The sequence below is a fragment of the Myotis lucifugus genome, unplaced genomic scaffold, assembly GCF_000147115.1.
Source record: "Myotis lucifugus unplaced genomic scaffold, Myoluc2.0 scaffold_6208, whole genome shotgun sequence".
NCBI lineage: Eukaryota > Metazoa > Chordata > Mammalia > Chiroptera > Vespertilionidae > Myotis > Myotis lucifugus.
The window spans coordinates 2,519-8,852 of record NW_005877256.1 but is presented as its reverse complement, the minus strand read 5'-3'; the positions used below and the strand labels follow the sequence as shown (position 1 = coordinate 8,852).

General features: G+C 47.6%; 1 pseudogene; it reads left to right on the top strand.

The window, feature by feature from the left end:
* The first annotated feature begins 1,896 nt into the window (after positions 1-1,896).
* LOC102434500 lies at positions 1,897-5,227 on the top strand (annotated as a pseudogene).
* Positions 5,228-6,334: the final 1,107 nt, after the last annotated feature.

The following is a 6,334-nucleotide window of genomic DNA, read 5'->3' as shown; positions in this document are numbered from 1 at the left end:
GGTCCTGTATCACAACATCGAGGGTCTCACTAGATTTCTTGAGGCTCTCACTACATTTATCGGCAGTTTCTAGAAAATTCTTGAAAAACCTTATACCATGGTTTTGAACTCTTTTTCTGTAGTTTGCTTTCCTCCATTTCTGTCATTTGTGTCCTGTTTCTTTGTCTCTGCATTTTTTATGCTTTGCTGTGTCTATAGAGTGGCTTTCTGTGCTAAGTGTCCCAATTACCTGAGATAGACACTCTTGGTGCACCCCCTTGTGGGCTTTGTGCACAGTTTTGTTGTAGTTAAGCCTTGATTGTTGTAGGTAAAACTGGGAGGATTTGACCTCCAGGCCAATTGGCTGTGAGAATCAGCTGTGTCTTCAGTGGAAGAACTTCTGTGCTGAAGACACCCTTATGGGGCAAGACTTGCTTCAGTGGGGCTTTGGTGCTCACTGAGTCTGCCCCCTGAGTGTGTCCCTTATGGATCTGAGGAGTTGTAATCTGGATGGTCCCACTCTGACCACGGGTACACTGGCTCTTGGATCTAAGGAGGTGCTAATCTAGCCTCTGCCTGAGGCTACCCAGCAGAAGCCAGCTGTAAAGCAATGCAAGTTGCCCTGGGGCCTTGGGGCAGCTGCAGTTTCTTAAATTAATTTCAGATTACAAAGGGCGGGCCTATCATATGCAAAAGCCTCCGTGCACAGCTTGGGTGGGGTGGGTCCCAGGGGATCAACAGGGCGGGCCGAGCGAGCAGTATGACTGCTCTCAGTCCTGCCTTCAGAGGTCCTGGCAATTGCCGAGAGTGCCTCTGAGAGAAAGCTGCCCTCGAGTTCCGACCGATGCCAGACAGTTCCGTTTCCCCCGTGTGAGTCTGGGTCCCCTAGAGACTCGCCCGGAACTGGAACTCAGAGCCTGAGACTCCCTCCCAATTGAAAAAGACAATCGTGTCCTCAGCCGCTAGCCCTCTCCACATGCACCTCCGCACCTTTGTATTTTCCTTCAGCACTGCACCTCCTCTGAGTCTCAGTATGCTTTTCTCTTTCCTTCTAGTTGTAGAAATTCCACTCAGCCAGCCTTCCTGTGGTTCTGGATGATGTCCATTATGTCTTTTAGTTGTATTTTTGAAGTGGTTGTTCAAGGCAGCAATTTCCAGTGTTTACCTATGCCGCCATCTTGGTTTATCCTAAAAAAAAACTGACACTTTTAAAACTGCAGTGGTGGAAGGTGTCCAAGCCTAATACCCTCCCTCATCTCCAGCCTTTTTAAAAGTTGGCAAGGTCACTAGGTAATTAAGCAACACACTAAAGGAATGCAATAATCACCAAGAATTCAAATGGTGGTTTAAGTTTAGTGAAGGTCTTTCAAAGTTATTAATATAAAATACAAGTTTGTCTTGCCTGGTTTTACAAAACTAAGTTCATGTTATTTATCTCTGTTACCAAAGTTGTCAATAAAATGGCTTGGGTAATAATTAACTTTAAAAACTCATACAGTTGGTAAGAACAAAGAAATTTGAATCTGTGAATGAATATATTTTGTACTTTATTTGAACTATGTCTCTTGAAAATGTGAGTCTATTTGCCAATGAAAAATACCTGTTTCTAGAAGTTATGAAATGTATTCATAAATTTGACAATTCAAGAAATGGTAATTAGTTGCTTTTAGATGTCACTATCAGTTAAGTATTCTAAGAATTAAGAATTCTAATTCAGTTGGAAAAACGTATATGGTTTTGATAATGGAATGTGTAAGTTGTCTGTCTCCCTAGCAGCCTGGGAGAAACTCAGAGTCAAAGCTGGCGTGTCTGCTGTCCCGAGCACAGGGGCCAGCACACCAGAGGTGGTGCGGATGTTGGCTACACGGGATGAGATGCAATTCTTTCCCTCACTCTCTCCACTACCAGGTGAGGACCATGTTCTGGTTTGTATCACTTCCCACCCTTCTGTGTGTGGTGACAGTGTCCTTCTCAGAACCCACAACCTGTGAAGATGCCCAGAAGGTCTGCTCAGTGATTGCCTGTGGCATCCCGGTCACCAATGGCACCCCAGGCAGAGATGGGCGAGATGGAGCCAAGGGGAAAAAGGAGAACCAGGTACCCAGGCTGGTCTGACTTCTTGAATCTTTACTCCCCAGAGGGATCTGGGACAGAGCCATGAGCAGGCTCCCCTTACATTATGATGGGCTTGAATCACTCAGGATAATTCCTGTACATTGTCATTGTCTCCTAAACAAAGACGCTGCTGTGACCTGGCTCCCACCTTTCCATGCGGGAATCGGTGGTGTGTGTTTGTCTGTAAGAGGTGGTACCTGCAGCCCGGGCAGCTGGTGCTGGAGGCAGGAGGTCTTTCTTTCTCAGGTCACCACTAGTTTGCTGTGGTTTCTGGAGTCAACGTGAATCTAGTGCTGACCTTTTGGAGGAAGAGAATGAAAGACAGACACTGGGTCACATGTCCTTCATCTTCCAACAGGGCAGGGGCTCCGAGGCTTGCAGGGCCCTCCAGGGAAACTGGGGCCTCTAGGAAGTAGAGGGGCTCCTGGGTCGCCAGGAGTGAAGGGTCAAAAAGGAGATCGTGGAGACAGTTCAGTTAAGGAGCTCATCTCAGCAGGGCGTGGGCTCAGGGGACCAGCCCGGGAACTGGAGGGCCAGGTGGGAGGGGCCCTTCTCTGCTGCCCCACTGGCAGACCTCCCCTCTGCTTCCTGACCCAGCACTGTCACTCCTCCCAGTCCTACTTGGGGCCTGAAGGGATTCCCACAGGCTCCTGAGAACAGACTTGCAACCCTGCTGGCCACCCCTCGTGGCCCCTGCTGATGGACCAGCTCCCTCAGCTGGAGCAGCCAATGCCAGGCTCCAGGATGCGCGGGAGGAAACTGGTCCCCTCGGGAGTTGGGTTTAAGTCTATTGTCACAAGAGTGGCATGAAGATGGTCTGCTTCATAAGATCCCTGGTGCAATAGAGTAATGAATAGGGTAAATAAATAAATTAATCCGAAGTGAAATAATTAGTAACAACAAAAATAAAATGATGAACTCACATAAATATTTGCTCACTGGCCCATCACAATTATACGAATACTAGCGACCCCACCACACCGCAGGACTCCCCCGAGTCCCTCGGTACTGCGAGACCCAGAGTCCAGTCAAGTCCCTCTGCTCCTTGAGACCCAGATCAAGTCCCCGCCCATCCGCACACACCTCACCACTGGCACGCAGCCCCACCCACTCACACGCACCTCCCAGTGCCCACAGTCTCCTGGTGACCAGTCTTTGGTCATTACAGAAGGTCGGGGTCATGGCAAACGGGTTTTCATAATACAGATTAAAGAGCTCACCTGGAATAAGAAATAAATGCATGATTAAGAAAATTTTTCAAAAGGAATGAGTTCATTTTTTCCTATAAATGAGTATAATATTGCAGTATTTAAGCAGTATGTGAAGAAAAGGATCCAGAGAAAAGAATACAGACTGCAAGTTACCGTTATTGCTGTTTCAGAGTTACAGTTTATAAAAGTTATGAATTATGTCTGAGAAGGCAGGAATACAGATGTTTTGTTTTATCACCTCCTTTTGTTTTCATGTTTTTCTGGAATAAGAATACTTCTTTTTTTTTTTTTTTTCACTACCGTGATTTTATTTTTTTTATTTATTTTTATTTATTTTTTTATTTTTCGCTAAAAGTATTACAAAGGGTATTACATAAGTGTCCTTTTTTCCCCCCCACCCTTGACAAGCCCCTGCCCTCCCTTACCCCCCAGTGTCTTATGTCCATTAGTTATGGTTATATGGATGCATACAAGTCCTTCGGTTGATCTCTTATTCCCCTCCCTCCTGTCCCCCAACCCTCCCTGGCCTTCCCACTGCAGTCCGACAATCGGTTTGAGGCAGCTCTGCCATTGTATTTATTATTGTTCAAAAGTTTGTAATGGTCTTAATTATCCATGAAAGAGTGAGATCATGTGGTATTTTTCCTTCATTGACTGGCTTGTTTCACTTAGCATAATGCTCTCCAGTTCCATCCATGCTGTTGCAAATGGTAAGAGTTCCTTCTTTTTAACAAAGAATACTTCTTAATAAGCTTTTATTCCCCCCCAAAATACTCTGTTCTTGAATTTAGGGTCTTTTTCTCAATATAAGCCCTTCTCCCGTTGCTTTGCAGTTATGGAGACTAAGCTGGCTAACTTAGAGAGAGAGCTGAGGAGCCTGGAGGCAGAACTGGACCGCATCAAAAAATGTAAGCCTCTTCCTGCCCCACTGGGTTCCCGCTCTCCCCTGGTCCTTGAGCGCTCTGGGCTTTCAGCAGGTGGAAGAGAACTAACAGTAGTGAACATGTATTATATACCAGGGCCTGTGCGAGGTTGGCATTTTCTCATAATATGGTTTCATTCTGTCCTCTCAACACTGCTGTTTGTGAGCATTACGCTTATTTAATTTACAAGTGAGAGAAAATAGGTCCAGGATTTACAGATAATTCATTCAGCATCACCCAGGTGGGAAGCAGCAAAGAAAAGCTTGCATGGAGGTCTGCTGCCTCCACATCCTTTCTCCTTCCTCAGCACCCACTGTTCTCAGACGGCTGTCCCTGCCCCTTTCTGTCCTGGTGTCCAAGCCTGGCAGCGGTGCCCACACCTGTTTCCCTGTCCACCTGCACTGGGGCAGTTTGGGCAGGGGACTGTCTCCAGGACAGGCTCCCCCAGGAGAGCCGGGGCTCTGCCAGGGCCTTCCCTACCCTGAGGAGCTCCCCCTCACTAGGACCTGACCCGAGGGGGTTGCACATGGGCTCCTTTTCAGAGTCCTGACTTCCCGACAAGGGCGGGTCACCTACTGGCCTGGGCTCCAGGCCAAGTCAATCCCACCCGTCCTTTGTGATTTCAATGCACACCTTCTCCTTGGGCAAGAGATCTGGAAAGAAGCTCCATGTGACCAACGGTGAAAAGATGCCTTTTTCCAAAGTGAAGGCTCCGTGCGCTGAGCTCCAGGCCACCATGGCCACTCCCAAGAACGCCGAGGAGAACAAAGCCATCATGGAAGTGGCCAATGACCATGCCTTCCTGGGCATCACAGATGACATGACCAAGGCCAGTTTGTGTATGTGACAGGAGGGAGGCTGACCTATAGCAACTGGAAGAAGGATGAGCCTAATGACTTTGGCTCAGGGGAGGACTGTGTGTGCCTTCAGAAAAATGGGCTCTGGAATGACATCTCCTGCTCTGCCTCCTTCGTGGCCGTCTGTGAATTCCCAGCCTGAAATGGCAGTTCCTCAGCCCCCCCTTGGCTCTGCTGAGCTCTCTGCTGCCCTAAAAGAAATTTCAGTGATGTTTTTCTCATGCCCATACCTGGTGGGAATGGGAGGAAAATGAAGGGATGGATTTGATTATGGGATTAGGGAGTGAAAAGAGGCTGACATGAGGGTTTCTGGTCCAGTTCTTGGCAGAGGACACCCTCTGTCTTGCCTAAGAGCAGCAGTTCTCAACCTGTGGGTCACGACACCTTTGGCAGTCGAACGACCCTTTCACAGGTGTAGCCTAAGACCATCCTGCATGTCAGATATTTACATTAGGATTTATAACAGTAGCAACATTATAGTTATGAAGTAGCAATGAAAATAATTTTATGGTTGGGTCACAACATGAGGAACTGTATTTAAAAGCCAGAGGTTGAGAACCACTGCCTATGAGCATAGCACTGGGTCACAGTCAAACCCTGAAAAGGGGCCAGTCTAGCCCTGTCCTTTCTCAGCGGGGACACTGCGGCCCATCACAGGGACCCATGAAGGGCCACATCTGTGTCAGTCAGCAGTGGATCAGCCTCCAAGAGATCCAATTCCTTTTGTCCAAGTGCTGCCACCACTTGAAGCCCTCAATCCCTCCCCATGGCTAGCCCAGTGCTATCTGTGACATGGATATGTCTTTAGTTGCTCATGTGCTGCACCAGAAAACCCTTCACCGACTGTAACACCTCGCAATATCCAATGTCCATAGAAGTCCAAACCTGTAGAGAATGTTTATAAAAGTTTATCCGAACCAAAGAGAGGATACACCAGGAAGCTAGAAAACAGCCTCAGAAAATGCTTCTCAGAATGGCAATTTGTAGCTTCCTTTGTGCACTTGGAAGTGAGGAGGGAACTAAGGGAGAAAACTGAAGGTGGAGGAAAGCCAGGCAGGAAATGGATTGCAGGGTAGGTGACGAGATTCCGTGCTCTCTTGAGGGTGGTTTCTCTTCAGGCTTCTGAAAAGAGGCAGTTTAAAGGTGTGTTCACCCTTTTACGAAAAACACTAGATGCCTGGAGTGTGACTACTCACTGTGACCTGCCCCGTTAGAAATCCATGATCAGATCACCCTGGGAGGTTATGAA